Source organism: Anas platyrhynchos, chromosome 2, assembly GCF_047663525.1.
Source record: "Anas platyrhynchos isolate ZD024472 breed Pekin duck chromosome 2, IASCAAS_PekinDuck_T2T, whole genome shotgun sequence".
Lineage (NCBI taxonomy): Eukaryota > Metazoa > Chordata > Aves > Anseriformes > Anatidae > Anas > Anas platyrhynchos.
In genome coordinates, this window is record NC_092588.1 from 92,216,676 (window position 1) to 92,239,350 (window position 22,675).

The 22,675-nt window shown below is 39.6% G+C and overlaps 1 long non-coding RNA gene across 2 annotated transcripts in view; it reads left to right on the plus strand.

Annotated features, from left to right (window-relative positions):
* Positions 1 to 22,675, plus strand: part of LOC110351875 (uncharacterized) — a 173,277-nt gene that overhangs the window by 74,450 nt on the left and 76,152 nt on the right. Inside the window, exon 4 of one of the 2 annotated variants that reach the window (XR_011807255.1) lies at positions 2,872 to 2,939. The exons of the other annotated variant lie outside the window; for it this stretch is intronic. This is a non-coding gene — a long non-coding RNA (uncharacterized lncRNA). The remainder of the gene's footprint in view (positions 1 to 2,871; positions 2,940 to 22,675) is intronic. 2 annotated transcript variants of the gene reach the window in all.

Sequence of the window (22,675 nt, forward strand, 5' to 3'; positions counted from 1 at the left end):
GTCCTGAACTTTGTGGATCCCATGGAGTATGGTATTCCCATTTAATGCCTAGGGCTGTGGTTAAGTCCCGTAACACCTTAGATGTGAAATGTGTCCCCTGGTTAGAGTCAATACTCCCTACTAACCCAAAACGCAGTATTATATTTTCCATCTAAATTTTAGCTACCATAGCAGCAGTTGCCCTCACTACAGGGTAAGCCTCTACCCAATGGGTTAGTTGATCCACTATCACCAACGAATATTTTTATCGTCCTATTTTTGGTAGCTCAGTGAAATCAACCTGTATTCTTTCAAATCGCCTATATGTGATCCTCTGTCCCCCAGTAGGTGCTTGCCTCACACTTTTCTTATTTATCTTCCGACATGTTAGACACCCTTGAGTAATTTGCTGAGCAATCTCATATATCCCAATGCACCTGTAAAATTTTAAGAACTGATCACTTAATGCTTGAGTTCCCCAATGGGTTTGCAAATGCATCCGAAATAGCAGCTTCTTTGCTTGACTCTTAGGCAGCATCTCTCTGCCATCTGGCAGGATCTGCTTTTCTTCCTCCTGCTCAAAAGATTGTAATAATTTTTCCAAAGTTTGTTCAAACTGATTAGGAGACTCAGTAAACCCCTGTGGTAGTACTGTGCATCATAACTGCTGTCTCCTTCCTGTTGCTGGGACCTCCCATTCAAAAGCAAAATAATCCCTAGATTTTCTTCTAATGGACATGCCCAGAAAGCATCCTTCAGGTGTATTATACTATATCAAATATGTTGTAGGGTCAAATGATTTAATAGTGTATATGGATTTGCCACTACCAGGAATTTAGTCACGGTTCTTTGATTTACCACTCTTAGATCTTGGACCAATCGGCATGTCCCATCAGCCTTTTTTTTTTTTTCTTTTTTTTACGGGTAATATAGGTGTACTAATGCGGAACATACATGGTTCTGAAGTCCCTCCTTGTAATAGCCGATCTATGACTGGTTTTAATCCCTTCCCTCCTTCTAATGGAATGGGATACTGTTTTACTCTTATAGATTTCTGGGGTTCTGTTATTTCTGCCATTAGGGGTTCCATTTCTAACTTTCCCAGTTAGAAATCTATATTGCCCTCATCTTCTTTTGTTAATATACATAACCAGATTTTCCCATTCTCCCCTACAAGCTTTAAGCCCATTTTGATAATCAAATCCCTCCCCAATAGGTTATGTTCTGCTTCTGGAACAAGCAAGAGATCATTAAGACCCACGTAGGTCTCAGATTTCAACTCAATGTTTTCTAGTATTGACACAGGGAAGGACTCCCTTTTTGCCCCTACCACAGACATTTGCTTTTTCCCTTTTTTGAGTCCCCTTGGTATGTTCTGAATAGTTGATCTTTCGGCCCCTGTATCTACCAGAAACCAAGCTTCTTCTTTGTGGGGACTTTATCAAGGGCTCTGTAGATGTTTGGGTTCCCAGAAGGTATAGCCTCTGACTCCCCTAATCTTCTTTAAACATTTTCTAAGGTTGGTTATGTGGAGGAGGCAAATTGTCAAGGGGTTTCCTCTCCTCCTTATCTTCTTCATCCTCCTTTTTGTAATTAAATTAAATATACGAGTGGCAGGCAACTCTGTTAGTTCCAACCAGGCTGCAGCATACTTATTGTCTTCCAGATCCATGGCTATTCTACTAGTAACATAAATGTTCAAAGCCTTACAGACCCAGTCCTCCATGGACCTAAATATCAGCCAAGATACATGGGGTCTTAAGGGTTCTTTTGGTCATTTAACCATACAAAATTGAATCATTCTCACCTTATCCTTATTATGAACACTTCTAAAACTATCCCAATATCTTAACATTAGCCCTAAGGGACTATCCGGTGAAATGTCTGGTAATTTTCCCCCCTTTTTAAACCAGAGGCCCCTCCTCAAACCTCCCAAGTCTAAGGATCTGCTTTGTCCCTGACCCATTCCTGGAACTTCTTTTTATACAAAAAAAAAGTTCCAAAACAAAAAAAGTTCCAAACTCCTGGCTGTGCCTGTATCTAAAGGTGTCTTGTGAGTGTTATCCCACCCATAAATACTTAGAACGATCACTTCGGTCCTTCACTGGCTGAGTCCCTCGCGGAATGTCAGAACTGTGGTTAGAAGACCTCTGCACTCACTTTGGAACTGAGTTCGGTCTCAATCACACCCTTACACACAGTCACACAACCGAATCCACCCAACCAAATGGCATACTCACGAAACGATAAATCTTCGGATCTTCGCACGCAGAATTACGGGTTTAAACCAGAGGAGCAGAGAGCTCTTTGTTCTTTACGCGCCTCTTATGTTTGTAATCCTGCTGGGCTCTGTACTGCTCCTGGCAAAGGGCCACGACGAAACAAGGGTGGGGGTGCCTCCATTAGCTGTTCACAGCCTTGGGACCCAAGAGGATCGTGTCAGGGTCACCAAATTGTTATAAATTCCGAGTCAACTTAGCTTTATAAGGTTTATTTTTGGGGTTAATAAAAGGCAAGTAAACAGCGCTGGGTGCGCAGGGAGTCTAGGCTCCTCCAACACACACACACGTTACATCAGGTGTCTGTTTTTTATGCTCCTAGGCTAATACATATTCATTACTTAATAATTATTAAGTAATTATTCTAGAAAAGGCAGGGTTATTATAATTAGTTCCTGGAATCCGAACCCTCCCACTGGCGTATGCGTATCAGTCTCCGGTGGTTCCACTGGGGGTCTCTCGTGCTGAAGGCTTGTAGTCTTCCTCCCAGGCTTTGTCTTTGTCCTTCTCCTTTGTCCATCTTGGCTGGATGTCAGAGACCTGCGCAGCGTCCCTTGCAATAGTCGCAATAGTTATCAGTTATTCTGAAGCCCCTTTGTTCTCTTATCCCCAGATATCAGAGACTCAACGTTTACCCTTCAAGCCCTCTATTGACATGAAGTGCTGGAACATTCCTTACAGGTATGAATCTGTAGTGTTCCTTTGGGAGTGACAGATAACTGAATACTGGGCTGAATTGATGGAAGCAATTTTTTCCCTCTCTCTGGCAATGAAACTCATGAAACAGTATCTAGAAATGAAACAGTAGCTAGAAAATCATGTGTCCATTTCCTTCCAGTCCTTTCTAGCACAAAGCAGTTGTTGATGTACTGGTACAAGTTCACTGGAGGATCACTGAGGTGATTGGGACTGGAACATACAAAGAAAGGCTGAGGGAGCTCAGTTTGTTCAGCCAGAAAGAGAAGGAAATGGAAGATCACTTTGCTCTTTGCAGCTACCTAATGTGAAATTGTAGATAAGATGGTGCCAGACTCCTCTCAGCAATGCATGATGCAAGTCCAAAACACATCACATGATGCAACAAGGTTGCATATGTAAGGTCTAAAAAGATATATTAAATATCCACCATGAGACTGGTTAAGTGCTGGAGCAGGACCCAGAGAGACTGTGAAATCTGAACACCTGAAGATTTTCAAAAGGTTACTAGACAAGTTTCTGAGTAGCACAATCAGACTTTCAAGCTGGCCTTGCTTTGAGCACAAGGCTGAATTAGATGCCTGTGGATGTCTATTCCAAGTTAAAATTATTCTGCACTTTTGAGTCCTCTGAATACAGTACTTTCAATAGCCACAAAAAATGGCCGCTTGTTGAGTTTTGTCATGTCCATCCACTGCATGTACCTCTCTGTTCGCCAGGAAAAAATATCAGAGGCAGGTAACCACTTCAGCACTTAATATGCATGCTGAACACCTTATTGTCAGTAACTACATCAAATATGTAAAAAGCCTTGCTAATCACTGACCATTGTTAAAGATTCACATAACCTAAATACTTCCCCAGAATTTTAACCTTGACTATTCAATTAAAAACAAACAAACAAACAAACAAACAAACAAAAAAAAGCATCAGAACACAGAGAATGATAAGTGCAGAAAAGTACAATTGAAAACAGGCATTCTTACTTGTTTGGAAAAGTCACCTAATCAGTGGAATCATTGTGATGTATAATCAGATACTGGGGCATGTTCAATAGCTTCCATATGCATGGAAATTTTGAATGAATGTAATTGTTTCTGGACTGATATCTTGTCCCGAAATCAAAGTGTTTATGTAATAATTTTCTCTAAACACTTTGGCTTGTGTTTCAGCTACACCATTATGTGAAGGGACAGACATATGAACTTTGAGTTCTTGCTAGCAATCAGCCTACAAAAAGGTTTGCTGAAGCCTGTAGAGAAGTTCTTCAAGAAGCAAACAAAAGATGTACATTTCATATGTGTATATAAAGTTGCTTGTGTTCAGAGCTCAGAAAAGTTTCTTAAGAACTAAAAGGTAATGCCTTAAAGCCATCAAACTCAGGAATATCAGGTGGGGAAGTATATGATTGAGTGTTTATTCTTCATGCTGGATCACAGCAGTATTTAAGAGCCTTATAAAGGAATTTAATGGAGAGCATCTTCTGTTGGAACCCGTTAAGCTGTGGTTCAAATACGGTGCTCTTGGTAAATTGCTAGTCAATGGCTCTGGTATTGCTTTTCTAGATAATTTTTTGTTAAAGTAGGATATACATTCATTTATGTCGTGTTGAATCCTACCTTTGGTCTAAACTCTCTGGAACCAATTCTGGTGTTTTGCATAATGGTGACATTAGCTTGGATGCGATTTTTTGATCTACGTTAAATATAGGATTGGTAATAAAGGGACCTTTTTATTTCTGTGAAGTTCTATTTTCTATAATGGGTAGAGAAGATGATATCAATACTACCCTTCTTATTTGTTCTGTTGGGTAAGCTTTTTTTTTTTTTTTTTTTTTTTCAATTGCCCTGTGTTTTTAACATTGAAGTTAGCAAAACTTTTGAGACTTTTAACAGTGGTTTCAGTGTATGTTCATTCTGTGAAGCTCTGTTGATTCTCTAGTATAAGCATTGATAGCTGTGAAATAAATAGATGCTGTGGTTCTAAGGACTGAGAATTTGGAATTGGAGTTCTAGGACAAGGAGCATGCTTTTTAATGAAAAAAAAAAAAAAAAAAAAATGCAAAATTGTAAGTGGCAGACAGTCACAACTGGGGATTACTCACAAGGAAAAGATTTATGCATTTAACAGGATGATGAGAGGAAACAATTTTTATAATGTGGAGATAGCAAGATTGTGGCTGGTTTTTTTTGTTTGTTTGTTTGTCTGTTTTTTGTTTTTGCAAAGTAATTATCAGAGCTTTTACAAGAGATTTTCAGATATGGAAATGGAACTGGGTATTAGTGGATGTTATAATTTGGCATTAGGTCATGTCTTTTTTCCTCTGAAAAATCACATCTCAATAAGGTTTTAACTTTGTCATATCTAGCCTTTATTATGAATTCATCTAGCAAAGGCTAACACTACTCAGTTTTGTTTAATCATAATGTTTCTCCTCAATATTGGAAGCATGAGTAGGCACAGATAGGTGCTTCAGTATTTATTTCTGAGTTGAAAAGTAAACTGTAGCCATCTCAATTTTCAGTGTGAAAGATCTGATAGTTAGGGAACATGTTACCAAAAAGAAAAGAGTTTCTGGCTATCATGGCTAGATTGTTATAGAAAAGTATCATAACATGCAATGCAAAATTTTCTTAAATGCTAAAGCAGATTAAGAATGCCAGTGGATAGTTGGTTATAGATGTTCTCCAATTAGAAGTTATTACTCTCCAGTTTTACGTTGGCTTTGGACCAAATTCCTTAGAAACATTACTCATTTGATTCTTTAAAATTCATCTAGTCTTCTCTGTAACAGGAGTGAAAGACCCCAAGGGACCTGAACTTACTCTTGGCTGCTATTTTTACCCTACTGGAGACTTCATTTGAGTGAAGTATGGTGTCGTGTACTGAGAATGAAATCTGTCAAACAGTTTGGAAAAACGTGGCTAATTTAGCAATGTTAGATGAAACAACTCCTTTTGCTTTTTCCTCTGAGAGTAATAGCCTATATTTTCAGCACAATTGGCCTTTGGCAATTGTTGGTAACTTTGGAGGGTATTTTTGGAAAAGGAAGGAAAGAAAAAAGGATTAAACCATGGGGAATTATAGGAGAAACCGAATGCTGAAGAGAACTATAGTGCTGAAGAAGAAATAACTTTACAGCACGTTCTGGGGCTATAGATTTTTATTGGTCACATCCTCCTTATAAGAGATCAAAATAGTTTTGTCAGACACAAGAATGCTTGCTTGGTCTTGCATATACATTCATTGATAATATAGATTTTAAGGTATGTATCTATACACAATCACTCAAAGAATGTATCCAAGTACACTGTAAGAATATACTCCAGCCTTCAAATGAACTGACTGTGATGTTCTCCATTCCATTTCTCTTCATATGTGCCTTTTAAAATTTGTTCAGTCAAAAATTTCTTAGTCATCTGAGCCCTGTGCACATAAAGTGGATGGGTACTTCTTCATTCACAGACACTTTCAACTGGTCACTAAGAACTGGCATATCTCAAGACGTAAATGCATGTAGACTACTGTTTCCAATCCACGGATTTGTTATGTACACGTGTGTATATATATACACATTTATGTACTTACTTGCCACAGTGGGTACTTTGAATAATGAATATGCTTAGAAAAAGAGCTGCATGCTCTGCTGAACAGTAGATGTTCTGGTAGCTGGAAAAGGATGTTTTTATTTGTACAATAAGTTACTTATTGTGAAATCTTTCCTCAATTTGCCAGTTATACAGTAGTAAAAAGTGACTGCCAGACCACTTACTAGTAGATTCAATTATCTATACTAGGATTTTCATATAGTACACTGTCCCTAGTAAGGGGGGCAGTAATTGAACGAGGCAAATTTTAGAAGTATTTCTAGAAGTCAGTTTGACAGAAGTTAATATATTGACACCAACTTTCACAATGGGGAAAAAAAAAAGCAAACACAACTTGTGTAGTTAAAGCCAGGTTTTAATCCTTTTTCAAGCTTTCCCAACAGACGGCTAAGAAACTCTTGCTGCTCTTGTACCTTAAGCAGCAGACTTAAAATGATTTCTCTTTGAATGGATTCAACTGTATAAGTATGAAATAGCAAACTTGAACATTGACTTAGCTATAAATAGACAAAGACTTGAGAGACCTCCTCCATTTTATGGACTGTTTCAATGCACTCTTTTCGTGATAAATTTATTTTCTGCCAGAGAATTAGTGAAAGACTTTAACAGATATCTTAAAATTTAGTTAACTATTTCCCTTTAAGTAATGCCATTTTTAATGATCTACTGCTAAATTTGTCTTTGTGTAAAAAGAATCATACCAGGTGGGTAGACCAATTCCACTCATGTGCATCCTAATGAACTCCTTGAACTCCTATCTTGATAGTGCTTGATCTGCTTTTGTTTGTTTATCCAGAATTTATGCTTTGAACATCATATGGTGTAAGGGCCCTCTATAAGTAGTGCAGTTGTGGTATGAAAATTCAGCTTCTTTTGACAGTTCGCGTTTCATTGTCAGACTTCAGTGCTGTAACTGGTGATACCTTGTAAACCCATATTTTAGTATGCCATCCTAGGGTAGTGATGTGAATCTTGGTGTTGGCAACTTTCTAGTTGAATTTTACTGGATAAATGTATCTTAAAGGAAATTTTACTACTTTAACTGGTATCAAATTCATAAATATGTGGTTGTGCTAGTGGTAAAATCTGTCCCTATGTTGGTTATGGTAATCTGACCAACCAAGAGATAATATGTTGCACCGTCTTTCTGTAAATCATATTTTTTTTCTCTTGAAAAGAGCATTATCTTCGCTGTATTTTCCCTTGATTGATAAATCAATCATAAAACAGAAGTCGCAGATTTATATAATTTAGTTTATTTCCCACTGAGTTTGGAAATTCATATAACAGCAGACTTGGAATAGAACCTGAACAGAATCTGAAGACAGAGGAAATAGAAGAGCAAATTAAGAGAAAAGAATCTTATTTTTGTGGAGTATGCAACTAGGTTGCCTTGAATTTCTTGTGGACTTCTGGCATAATTCTGTGCTGTGTATATTTTTCTGATCTTCAAAAATATAATCTGATTTAGTAACCCTATTGAGATTTGAAAAGAATATTAATAAATAATTAAATTCTGCTCTCAGTTTTATCAGCATGAGTCCAAAATAACTCCCTTGATTTCTTACAGTATTTGTCCAACAGATCAGTTGTATGATGATTTGAAGGTACTTCATGGTGTACTGCCTGAACTTTTCAAAGAACTGATTTGTAAGGTTAGATTACTTTGTTTCCATCTAAATTGTTATTAACTGTTATTAACTACACTGAAGTTCTTACAAACAGTGATTAGATTGAGCATTCAACCAGAATGGCTCTTTCCAGTTCCATACAGTGACTGTGGCTGAATTTGGAAATCAGACAGTCTGCAGATTGATGGCTTAGGAACATATCTACTGAGATACTCTCCTGCCTCTCTGCAGAAATGAGGTATGGAACTTGACTGATGCCAGGTAAACTAGGATCCTTATGAGATTACTTTCATGTTAGCATTAAGTTCTTAGCCTTTTGACGGGTAGGAAGGGTCTTGCATAAAACCATTGTGGGAGACACCTTTTCTTTTTATTTTTCTTTCATTCATTATCAGTAGCAAGATGTTCTCCCTCATTAGTTGACAGCACCTGAGTGTATCCAAGTGTGTAAGCTGTCCCTGGAGTTCCACTGACTAATTTTTCATCTTGATTTACTAGTAGCTTTTAGGCCTTTTTGCCTAAGCTTGCTTATTCTGCAAAGTTGAGTTGCAGAATTAGAGCTGAAAAACTACAGGAGAAGAGCTACAAATAAATGGCTTTGTGGAGTCAGGCCCATTTGCCCTGTATGTATTATATAAACACAACTGAAAATAGATCTGCATAGCAGCCCAGTGCTTGGCTGCTCTGAGAAACACCTTTTTTTTTTTTTTGTACATTCACTGTATATTGTCCTCAGTCTCCACTAAAATTAACAACTTAAATGACTGATTTTGGAGTCAATGTTTTATGATTTAGAGAATATCTGTTTTAGACTACAGATTAACAAGCAGCATGCTCTCAAAAAGATATGCTTTTTAGGTAAGATATGCTTTCTTAGGTTATTCTATAGCACCTGCACAACTGGCCACTTGTTTTCTCTTTAGATAAAAGGCTTTTTTCCAATGTAAACATTAAATATCTAATGATTAAGAATTTCATAGCCTAGGCAAGCTGGAAAACTAGGTATGAACTGAATTTTTGCCGTTGTTTGTCTTCCATCTTTTAGTGAGACAGGACTATCATGACTTAAACTAGGCTACTCTGTTTAGTGAATAGAGGCAGAGTTATTTTCATTAGGAAATAACGATGTTAAGTATCATTAGTGCAGAGCTGGCTTTCAGTAAGAAATCCTAGTGAGGTGAAGTGATATTTGTGTATGATCTTCACCAAAATCTACTGTCACATACTATTGCTAGCTATTAAAATAAATTCAAAATAATGAAAAATGAGTTGTAAGATTTTTGATGTGTTCTTGCCATCTGTCACAATTATTTGTTAGACGGAAATGCACTGATCCCTGATCTGGACTCAGTGCTCCTACCTGAGCCTGATTGTAAAACAGGATGATAGCATAGCAAACTTTCTCTTGATTAGCAGAAGAAAATTGCATTCCCCAAATAGCCATTAAACTGGGTTTATTTTTTTCCCCCCCACTTATTAGAGACTGTCCTAGTAGTTAATTTCCCAGGGCTTTGCCTAAGGCTGAAGTAGTTTTTAACAATCCATCATTAACTTCTATGATGACCATGGGTAGGCTGTGATTGTTGGAATTAGTCATGACATTCTGTAGGCCACCTACTGTCATTCTAAAAAATGCAGTTACACCATATTTTGCACCATTGCTAAGTGACTGGGTATGACAATAAACGTGGAACTAGTTTATTTTACATATTCTTCAAGGCAATTCTACTCTGTATTTGTTCAAGCCCATGCTTAATGTCTTGAAAGTCTAATAGTAGAATCACCCATTCTTCATTATCAATGTCACATTGTCATGCACACATCACAAGTGTTCCCTTTTCTGCCTGCAGCCACATGCAAGTCACTAGAGGGGAGTCAGAATCTGCAGACAAACTTGATCAACTGGAAGCAATCATAATGCACAGGGTGAATTGTTGATCTCCTACTGAGAAGGAAATACAGACATGCAGCTTTAGCTACTCAAATTTCAACTTCATTTTTAAGCATATGCTGCTAATAACACAACTCATAGTGCATTGCTCTAGCTGCTAGTAACTTTAGTGCTGACTGTGTTATATGTTGTATCCAGGACAGGGTTAGAACCTCATGGCTAGGAATTCCCTCTCTTCTCTGGAACGAGTTCACAAGAAAACTCCAGTGTCCTCCTTACAACCCCTCCATACAAAGCCCAGACACGACATAACACAACTGGTAATCTAGATGTTTGTGTTACCAACAGGTAACCCTCTCCAATGATGTAAAGCATACTATGTCATATCAAAAGTGTAGATCTAATGTCAGCCATTTGAATAGGAATCTTGTCTAAGCAGAATGTTTGTGTACAGTTGAAGAAAAGTTTTGAATTTCTGTGAACGTATGTTGATATTTCAACATTTTATTTTAGGTTGAGAATGTCCTAGAGGCAGAAAACTTGCTACTTCTGTTTCTATATTTATTCATGATTGATAGGAAGATGATGCCTTTCTACCCTGCTAGGATGCAAAACTTGTAGTTATTGTTTGGGCCAGTCATGTATGCCAAACGGAAAATAGCAGAATGATAAAGAAGTATGATAAACTGAAGGACTTGGCTTGCAACCAATACTTTTGTTTATGGATCTCAAGATAACTGGCTTTTTCTAAATGGCATAACAGTCCTGCCTTACGTTAGCTTGTAATTGATAATCGCTCACATCTACTCCATCCCTTCTGCAAAACTATTACTTGGCCACTTTTCCTGTCTTCTGTATGTAGTTTGATTACTTCTTAAAACAATTGTCTTTACTGATTAGTATATTGTATTTTTTAATATCATCTGTACCTTGTCATTACTTTTGAACTGTGATCATGTTTCAAACATGCTTAAATCTCCACTACACTGCTGTTATTTACATGTTGTGAATAAACTTCCTTACTGCATCATGGAAGTCATCAATGGCAATCTTCAGATCAAGGCTAGTATCTTGTGGAGTTCATCTTGTACTTGCTAGATTAATGGCAAGCCACCAATAAGTATTCAAAGCATGGTTTTGTGTTGTATGCCATTTTTAACAGGCTCATTTAATCAATTTTTTAGACACATAATATGGAAATGTCATGTGAGAGTGTCAAAAATCCTGCTAATGGACGGTTGATGTTTGCTGGTTTTCCCTATTTGTCCTATACTCAGACATGTTTCTATCTATATAGGTATATACATAATAAGATGGTATTCCACATTTATAAAGAAATAACATAAAACAGGGAAAGTAGCATTCCAAAGGGAATTCTGGAATTGCTCTGTGGGTGGGAAAGCAGTTCTGATAGCCTATTAGAAATGCTGTTTTATTTTTTCAAGAAGTAAAGGAATGTAATTCAAGTTCACACATCCTGCTGTGTAGTGTAATAGCACTGCTACTTCCATGAAAGAGATCTTTCTGTATAGTTTTCTCTCTGTTTGGAACTCCTGATCAAATAAGGAACTCCTAATCAAATAAGAGTGCTTTATAATACTTTAATAAGTTATGGGTTAGATCTAGGAACAATACCCTTTTCAATTAGTGGAGCAGAAGATAAGTAACCTACACAGAAAAAAATTTAAAAGCTCTGCTTTTTAAGCTTGGAACAGTTTTAATGAAATATATACAATAAGTGTTTTTGAAAAGTGAGAAAAATTGAGTATGATGAGGTAACAGACTTTTCACGTTTGTACCTTTAGAAACAGTACTGCTTGCACTCTGCATGTGGTGTCATGGGCTTTAAGCTGTGCTGGGTAGATGTGGTCCTATATGCACAGCTACTCAGAAGTGCTCCAGGAAAGGGACGTCTAGCCACGCTTGCTATCTGCTTGTGGCTGCTAATCCATGCAGGGGCTGCTTCTTGGTTTCTCTGAGTGCTCCAAGAGACCCCCACCCAAATCACAGAATCACAGAACTGAAGGGGTTAGAAGGGACCTCGAAAGATCATCAAGTCCAACCCCCCTGCCAAAGCAGGTTCCTCAGAGCAGGCTGCCCAGGTAGGCATCCAGAAGGGCCTTACATATCTCCAGAGAAGGAGACTCCACCACCTTCCTGGGCAGCCTGTTCCAATGCTCCATCACCCTCACTGTGAAGAAGTACTGTTTCATGTTGATGCAGAACTTCCTGTGCTCTATCTTGTGACCATTACTTCTTGTCTTGTCCCCGCAAACCACTGAAAAGAGGTTGGTCAAATCCCTCTGTCTCCCACACCTCAGGTATTTATACACATTGATGAGATCCCCTCTCAGTCTTCTTTTCTCCAGGCTGAACAGAGCCAGCTCTCTCAGCCTGTCCTCATAGGCAACATGCTCCAGGCCCCGTATCATCTTTGTGGCCCTCCACTGGACTCCTTCCAGGAGATCCCTGTCTTTTTTGTACAGGGAGGCCCAGAACTGGACACAGTACTCCAGGTGAGGCCTGACCAGGGCAGAGAAAAGGGGGAGGATCACGTCCCTTGACCTGCTGGCCACACTCCTTTTAATGTGCGCCAGGATCCCATTGGCCCTCTTGGCCGCGAGGGTACACTGCTGGCTCATGGTCAACTTGCCATCCACCAGGACCCCCAGGTCCTTCTCCTCAGAGCTCCTCTCCAGCAGGTCGTCCCCCAGCCTGTACTGATACATGCAGTTGTTCCTTCCCACATGCAGGACTCTACACTTGCTCTTATTAAACCTCATTTAGTTTCTTCCTGCCCATCTCTCCAGCCTGCCCAGGTCTTGCTGAATGGCAGCACAGCCTTCTGGCATGTCAGCCACTCCTCCCAGCTTTGTGTCATCAGTGTACTTGCTGAGGGCAGACACTATTCCCTCATCAAGGTCGTCAGTGAAGATATTGAACAAGACTGGACGCAGCAATGACCCCTGGGGAACACTGCTAGTCACAGGTTTCCAGCCAGACTCTGAGCTCGGCCAGTCAGCCAGTTCTCAACCCAGCTTACTGTCCACTCCTCTATCCCATGCTTTCTCAGCTTTGCTATCAGGCTGTCATGGGAGACAGTATCAAAAGCCTTGCTAAAGTCAAAGTAGGTGACATTCACTGCTTTCCTCTCATCTACCCAGCTGGTGATGCCACCATAGAAGGCAACAAGGTTGGTTGAGCACGACTTCCCCTTGGTGAATCCATGCTGACTACTCCTCATAACCTTCTTCTGTTCCAATTGCTTGGAGACGGCATCCAGAACAAGCTGTTTCAACACCTTTCCAGGGACAGAGGTGAGACTGACTGGCTTGTAGTTTCCCAGATCCTCCTTCTTGCAGACCAGAGTGACATTGGCTATCCTCCAGTCTTCAGGCACCTCTCCTGTTCTCCAGGACCTTTCAAAGATGCTAGAAAGCGGTTCAGCAATCACCTCTGCCAACTCCCTTAGCACACGTGGATGCATCCCAGTGGGACCCATGGATTTGTGTGTGTTGAGCCCACTCAGATGCTCCCGAACCACTCCCTTGCCAACAAGGGGGGAGATCTCCACTTCCCAGACTCTTTCTTCTCCCTCCAGGGTTGAGGAGTCCCGGGGAGCAAAGACTCGAAGCAAAGACTGAAGCAAAGAAAGCATTCTGTATCTCCACCTTCTCAGTGTCTCCTGTTACCAGGACACCCCCCTAGTTCAGCAAGGGACCCACATTATCCCTAGTCTTCCTTTTACTGTTTACGTACTTAAAAAACAACAACAAAAAAAAACCATACCCTTCTTATTATCTTTTATCTCTTTTGCAAGCCTCATCTCTAGGTGGGTTTTAGCCTTCCTTGTCATGTCCCTGCAGGCCCTGACAACACTTCTATACTCCTCCCAAGAGGGCAGGCCCTTTTTCCACATTTCATAAACCATCCTCTTCCTTTTGATCTTATCGATGAGCTCCTTGCTCATCCACGATCCACACAGGTTTCCTGCCCCCTGTGGGAATAGAAATGTTGTTTTTGCAGAGTTACATTGTTTAGAAGGAGGGAATGTGGTACTGAGATATGCTTACAGTGATAAGAAAGTTTAGCAGGCGACCTTGTAAAATGCAGACAACCAGACTCCTTAGGACAATTAGGTGAAAATCACGGTGTCAAGTCAGTTAAGTGAAGAAACATTACCACTTCAAGCAGTAAAAATGTCAAAAGAAATTTGAAATTTAACAGGCCAGCAACTGAAGGCCATGCATTGTTTGTGAAGCATCAGATAGACTGTGAACCTGGATTACCCACTCAGTGGGGAAACAGGGGAGGGTCCTGTCATCAAAAAGTATATAAACTGTGTTTTGGAACTAGTAGATGCGCTCTCTCCTGCTTGTGGGGCGCCCGCCATTGCAATCGCGAATAAATTACTACTTCACTGAGATCCTCGCCTGAGCCTAAGTTATTGGCTACAGAGTGTTTCTCACACCCCCTTCCCTGATTTCCTACTCTTAGGGATGCACCGATCCTGACATTGGAAGATGTGCTGTTTAAATGTAGTCCAGCTCTCACATGCACTCTTGCCTTCTAGCAACTTAGCCCATGAGATACTCCTAAGCAGGTCCTGGAAAATGTTTAGAAATGTTTATAAACTTGCTACAAATGCATTTATTTGCCATCTGCCTGCATCCTCAAGTCTGATTTTGGTCTAGGTTGCCCCTACTGATCACCTCTGTATTTGCAGAGACTTGTATCTACAGCTAGACAGGAGAGATTTCTTGATCCCTTTTGCAAGGACAAATGAGACTCTAAGTTTGTGCTCCAAGGCGACATGAGCACCAAGCGCCTGCTTCAAAGGATGTCTTGATGAATGTTGGAAAGGTGGAACTGTAACCAGAGAAATATGCCTTCTCAGAGGGATCTAAATGCAGGTAACATGTCCACGGTGATTCCTCCCTCACTTGAATTTCTGTTTGAGATGTGCTGCAGTTCTTACTGCTTTCTGTTGACTATGATATTAAAGAACATATAAAAAGAAAAATAAAGGGAAAAGTCTATAAAATTACGATGATATTTTTATGAAATATAGTGACATTATTTGCAATATATAACTATCGTTATGAAACCTATTATGCTTAGTAGATTTCATTCAAGAAATACTTATCCAGGCCCCAAATGTTTGAGGTTTTCTAATCTAGTACTTCTGGAAGCATGAATACTACCATGCCCTTTCAAACTGAATGTCATAGCAGGGAATCTGTTCATTAATCAATATTTAGTTGTGAGAAATCATTCCAAAAGTCATTCCAAAATGACTTTTATAACAACTGTGATTGAGATAAGAGTACTCTTGTTTCTATGGCACTATTCAATTTTAAAAATTAAATACAAGAATTACAAAACTTACACCTCGCTAAATGCAGAATAGTATTTTGCTACAGTTCTGAAGTGCTCTGGCAAAGGCAGCAACATGAGCTGAGTTCCCTGCCATCTAGCAGTGGTACTCTCTAGGAAATGTAAATACTGCTCTATTATCTTGCTTCATGCAATGTGCAGCTGAGTAATTAGGTTTGTTTGTAAGGTACTTTTTACACAGAGCCAAATTTCCCCATTTGATATAGATGGGAATGTAATCTGATAGAAGTAATTTGGCTGTACCAGATGATAGGTGATGGTGTGTGGGGAGTGTTTACCTCAGAGTGCATTGGGAAGGCAATGGATGCTCCTGCTGTTTGTCTCCGCTTACCCCCTTTGTGCAGAGGAGTCGTCCATAGAGGGAAGGAGGTAATGTTTAAAGGGAATGTTGGGAATTTATTCTGTTGGCCTGTGGCTCTTGGCCCATTGCCCATTGCAAATTGTGATGTTTCTGACTGGCAGACTCTCTGGTATTGAGTGTGCTTTGCCTTTGTAATATAGGTAATTTTTTAAAGTATAGTTTCTTTCCATACTAAAGCAAAAATCAGTTCTGAGTCATGAACGCTCCTTTCAAAATAGAATTGAGCTACAATTTCCCACTTTGCAATTTGCTATGAAGTTGCAGAAGGATTTATATTCGGTAGGAACTAGCCTTTACATGATGCTTAAAAGAGACTTTTTTTTTCTTTTTTTTTTTTTTTTTTTCCTTTGATCCACGTCTGCAGTCCCTAGACTCATCCACAAGGGGGACATAGTTCTAAACAAATATACAGCTCGTGGTTATTTTTGAATATGTACATTTCTTATCCTTCTTTATTTAAATGATTCTCTTGGAATGCCTTGGGACAACCTCAAAACTGTTCAGGCTTTCACTGAGAAAACTCTAACAGACAGAAAAATGCTCTGTTTTTCTTCTGGGGAGCTTTCTTTTTTGTCCATAGATGAAGATGATGTAAGGTCTGGGGGGAAAATACTATGCTCACCTGAGTGTCATTAATGGCTTCATATGACTCATAGATGTGCTGAAGAGATCATTTATTATCCTTTTTTTAAAGGACATTCTTTCAGCCTTAAGAATGACTTGACATTTCTCCATTTGCTTCTGATATAACTTCTGCTATCTGGTAATTAATAGAGAGGCTGTGGTAATGAACATTCACCCCTCTCTGTCTGTTTTTTTCATAGCAATTAGTATTGTGTGAAACAATTACAGCAAAACAATATATGGGTTTATTTAACAATGTGGCTTGACTTGAGTACTATAGAAATAGTGCCATTGTTTTATAGCTTTCACTTTGCATTACTAATACATGTATGTTATAGGTCTCTTACAAAAATTAGACTTGAAATTTCTAATACACTATGCCTGAATTCACTGTGGGTTCTATGATTTCTTCTGGTATTAAAAGTCAATCTAGTGTGCAAACAGACCCTCCTGAAAGTAGAAGGAAGGCAAGCTCAAAATTATATCCTCTTGTAAAACTAATTTTGAGTGGGAGTTGGACCCCTTCACTTCCCATTATCTGGCTATACTTGAATCTTGGAGAGAGGTTTTGCTACTTGGTTGAGCAGAATTACCTTTACTACTGACTAAAGAAAGGAATCTCTCACTGTGGCCCATTTGTTCAGCCACCAGCGTGCCTTGACTTCTCTTGTATAGCATTAATACCAAGTAACTTTGTATGCTCACTATTGAAAGTGTAATCCTGCTTATAGATATCAAATATCAGAAATCAAAGAGCAAGACATCCTTTCTCTTTTCACCTAGCTGTAGATATTATATTGATGAACATTGTTTTCCAGAAGAAATTGCTCTCAATTTACCCAAAATAAACCCCAAGCCCACTCATATGACTCAGACATCACATCCACTAGAGACCAAATTAGATTTTCATAAATAATGTCCTTCATATTTCTTAATCTCAGCATCTTATTTGAAATTATTCTTGAGTGACTTTTTTATTCTAGATATTGTAAGCTCTTTTTTTTTTTTTTTTTTTAATTTTATTAGCTCATTTTCTACTTAAAATCCCAAATGTTTTAAATACAGACTTTTCCATTATCCTCAGCAGGGAAATGATAGTATTTAGAGTTTCTAGCAATGTGAGATTTTATGAGATTATCCAGCCCAACACTTAAATTCTGGAAGTGCCAAGTGTGTTTATAATTGACACCACCCCGGCAAAGGTTTGTTAAACCCATTCCCAAAATTCCTAAGGGTAAATATCCACAGAGCCCTGAGTATCTTTTTTAATCCTTTGTGATCTGTAATCCTTGCAGTTAAAAAGCTTCTCCCAGTAGCTAACCTAAACCTTATCTGCTTGAAATTTAGCTAATCTTTTCTTGTCCTGTCTCCCCACTAGACATGGGAATAACTGGTTACCTTGCTCTCCAAAACAACTTTTTGCATTGTCATTGACTCTCTTCTGCTGTGATTCTCTTTAGTTTCCTTTTCTTTCCCTGGATGTCATTTTTCATGTAGCTCCCCTCTGCTCTTTCATTTGGCTTCATCCTTCTCAAATCAGAATGCAGTGTTGCAACTGAAGTCTCAACAGTACTGAACAGAATAAATAATTACCATCCTTATCTTGCATTGGGTGATTATGTTAATACATCTCCAAGTGGTATCTGCCTTTATGTATCATCCTAGAAATGAGTCAGTGGTCTGTGATGTAGCACTCCAAATCCTTTTCTTCACAACAGTTGCCTACACTGGTTTCTCAGTTTTACACTTGATTTTGCCTTAATAAATTCAGCACTTTGCATTTTCTTGTTGCTGACACTTGATTTTTTCTTTTTCAAAGTAATTGAAAAACAGCTTGGTGTTATCAGTATATTATGTTTATATTTATAGTCTGTGACCTAAGTTCTTGATGAAAGTGATTAAAAGAAATGGACTTCTGCAGAATCTGAGCTGAAATCACAGAATAAGAGAATGGATTGGGCTAGAAGAGACCTTAAAGACTGAATTCTTCCAACTCCCATGCCATGGGCAGGGGCACCAGGGCTTGAACACAGCCAGTGAGGGGGCACCTGCAACCTCTGGGAAGCTTGTTTCAGTTCCTCAGCACCCTCACAGTGAAGAATTTATTCCTAATATCTAATCTAAATCTACCCTTACTTTCTTGTAGGCCCCCTTTTAGATACTGGAAGGCCACAATGCAGTCTCTCCAAAGGTGAACAGGCTTTTCCAGACTGAACAACCCCAACTCTCCCAGCCTCTCTTCATAGAGGTGCTCCAGTCCTCTGATCATCCTTGTGGTCCTCCTCCAGACCTGCTCCAACAGGTCTGTGTCCTTCTTGTGCTGGGGCCCCAGAGCTAAACGCAGCACTCCAGGTGGGGCTTCATGAGAGCACAATGGAGGGGGAGAATCACCTCTGGCCTCCTGGCAACACTTCTTTGGTTACAGTTGGTTTTCTGGGCTGCAATCACCTGTTGCCAGCTCATGTTAAGGTTTTTGTACATCAATACTCTCAAGCCTTTCTCATCAAGACTTCTCTCTATCCACTGGTTGCCCAGAATGTGTTTGTGTTTGAGACTGCCCCCAAACCAAGTGCAGAGCTTTGCTCTTTGCCTTGTTGAACTGCATGCTGTTACATCCCTCCAGCACATCAACTGCACCACTCAGTTCTCTCAGCTTGACACAGAACTACCGACAAATCTGTTTTAATTTTGGCCCTTTATTATTGGTAATACGTGCTTTTCAGCATAAACCATTTCAAGCTGGCAGTGAAAAATCTTCAGTTTGTCATTAGTGACACCTGGTGCAATTTTTCAAGATGGTATTTTCTATGAAGGTATCTTTAATAGCTGAGAAGAATGACTCAATCAACATTTTCATCATCAATTGGCTTGTTTTATTTTGAAAAGGTGTCACTGGCAATCTGAAGGTAATGAACGAGCTTAGATGTTCTTCAAGGGACCAACTGTATGTTTGCCACCTGTCTGGGCAAAGTGGAACTTTGGCTTATCCAAATGTTTCCGTTTCCAATGTTCTAAAGAGACTTCTAGCACTTCTGTCATCCCAGCTTGGTGTGCAGGGGTAGTTATTGCACAAAGGACATGAGGAGAGCTGTGGCAGATTGGGCAATATGCCCCTCTGACACATTGTCCTACTTTCAATAGTGGTCAATAGCAGGTGCCTTAGGAAAAGTGTGTGAACAAAGCTACATACTGTAATGGTTGCTCCTATTTACCTCTCTTCCCCAAGTGATCTCCTACCTTCCAATGATTTATGGTCTCTAAGGGCTTTCTTAAGCAGACGTAGTATATGTGTATAGAAATCTACCCCTACTTTTGTGCAGCTGATTTTCTTGGTTGAAATACACAGTCCTGCATTTATCTGGATTAATCCTTGCTTGTTTTGCTTCAGTCTTTGCTGGACTGATCACAACAAAAGGGAGGATACAGAAGCCTAATGTTTCCAAAGTTGACAATGTCAAAAATCATCTGTCCCTGTGAATCTTTGTTCTGTTTTTGCAGTCTCAAACTATACCTATTGATCTGGCCCAGTTTGTTTCATCAGAGTGCAGGGACAGTGATATTGATGAGGAAAACATGAAATATTTTCCCCAAAATAAGTTAGCTGCACCAGTAATTACACTCCCTTTCATCAAAATGTATCTGAACACTGTCATTGTAAATCCAGATTCATTGTCAAATGATTTCCTTGTTATCTGTTGCTGCTTTCCTCCCACCTTCTAGCAACAGCTGTAAAGGGACTGTTTCTTATTGAATTAATTTTAGACACTCCTTTGAACTTTTTTTCTTCAGTTCTAGACCTTTTTTAATAGAATGTGTCATGTATTTAATGCTGAACTGAGCAAGCAAGTTTGGGCTAGCTGTGAAGAATTTTTTTTTAATGTTAGTAAAAACGTTAGGGAATAAGCAGTGAGACAGGGTAGTATAGACAGCAGGCTGTCTTTTAGCACAGCTATATGCTGTCTCTGACTAACGTAGTCTAAACTAAACCCCAACATTTCTGCAGTTATCCCTTTGGTTGAAGTGGGATTTTTTTTTTTTTAATTTTTATTTTTTTAATCCCTGCAGGTTTGTAGCTCATAAACATAACCTAGCAAAAGTTCATAATGAGGACCTGGTATAAAGCTCCCCATGTTGACTTCAAAATTACTTTCAGGTTATTGAATCTAATCACTTTTTTTGCTTGTAAATTTTCTGCTGAACTAGATAATTGAACAGGCCCTCTGAGGGGTCAGAAGTGGTAGAGCCAGAGCAAAAGGATAGGAAGCAAAGCGTGATGGGGAGAATGGGAGGGAGTTGCTGGTCCCCTACCTAGCTGTGGTAGCAATAAAACTAAAGTGGCTTTGCAATCTTGTCAAGCTGCACCCTAAAATATACTGATTTACATGTCAGTCCTCACGGTCTTTGGGAATCATGATCTTCCAGGGAACATTAAGCCACAGTGAACTTTAAGCCAATTTACTTCTGAATGAGAACGTTCCCATAGGTACCTAACATGCTTTAACTTCAGCATGCTAATTTCACGCCTTTAAACTCATAACCGCTCAGTGCTCCCCCATGTAGAACTCTCCCAGCTATGTTATTGTTTTCATTATTTCAAATTAAAAAATAAAAGGGGGATCTGCACAACAACAAATGTAGCTAGCAATTGTTTTTAAAGCCTGTAGTGCTCACCAAATCTTATCTTCCCCAGTGCCTAGGCACTAAGATGAGTCTTAAGGTAGAAGTGGCAGATCACTGTCATCGCGCTTTCTCTAGACAAACATAGGCTTCTGCACATCACAGGCATTCATTACAATAGTTACGTGGGTTATTTTGCCTTGATGCCATACACCCTCTTTAAGGAGAGCATTCCAAGGCAAGCTAATCTCTGGATAACATGACAACAGCACTCAAAATGCAGCGCTCACCAGAGGTGCAGATTATGTTCTTCCTCCACTTCTCTGCAGCATGCCCAAGCGCAGGGAGGTGGAGGTGGTGACAGCAGTACTGAACCGTGGTGACAGATTTGACAGATGCAGAAGCAAGAAGCTAAAGCTTGGAGACAAAGCCCATGTCCTGGCCATTTGGGAGGCAGCTCCTTTTCCTCGGCTTGGCGGCTGGACGTTGCTACTCCAACTGCTGGGGCACAGCCTGCTAGCTGCCAGGCTGCGTGGGCTCTTCGCCTGCTATTCAGTTGCGCGTATCTGCTCCCTACCATATGGCTGCATTAAAAAGAGACAGGGAGGAGGATAAGCTGTAATGCAACTGTAAAAATTCTGCTCAATACTATTCCATGGTGAGAGGGCTGCTGGCTCACCCTCCCCTTCCCCCAAGTCATTACAGTAATGGGTTTAAGTGGGTACACCTGCATTCATTCAGACCCTATCATTTCCCTACTGAGTTGTGTGAAGCTGAGAGACACATCTCTGCTTGATGCTCTGAAATCCTGTTTAATTCAGGGTGCTTAGATGAAGGCCCAGTTGTATTTTTTTTCCCCACTCCCTCTGCTGTTGGAAACAGGAATATAGGGGTGGAATTGAGTGAGATAGGAGTTGCTTTTGATGGAGATGTTTTGGAAAAGTTGCCAAGCTTGATGGATTGATCTGGTGAGGAAATAGGGACTCTTCTCTCTTCTGGAAGTGGTTAAATTCCATCATACCACAATAGGAGAGAATCACATAGTGGCACAACAACAGTAGAAAAAGGATATTTTGCAATATAATAATTGTCTGTATGGCTGAAGAAGAACAAATGCTTTCCTGGCTCCCCATGGAACTAATAAAGAAAGGCAGGTTGAGGAGCCTGGGATAATTATTTATTCATCTTAAATATTCATGAGCTACAGAATATGCTACATGCAATTTAAGAGGGACTTGACAATTACAGCATACATCATCTTATTTCACATGGGCTAAAAATACTTTATCTTCCTCATTTAAAATAAATACATTAATCCTAAACATGTCTTAAGCTAAGAGCAAAGCTGTAAGCTGCAAGAGGAAGGAAAAGAAGCATTCCAAAGGCATATGTTGGAATCAGTGCTGGAATAAAGGACTTTGTAAGACTATTTTAGCTGAGCTCTCTAGGAATGGTGATGATGGTAGGGGGTGGTGTTCTTGATATTAAACACTTTGCCACTGGTTTCACCAAGATCTGGGAAATTTTGTTCTGTTTAGGAGGTTGGAAAAGAGACGTTTTCCAACTTTGGTGATAATAAAATCATTGCTGAA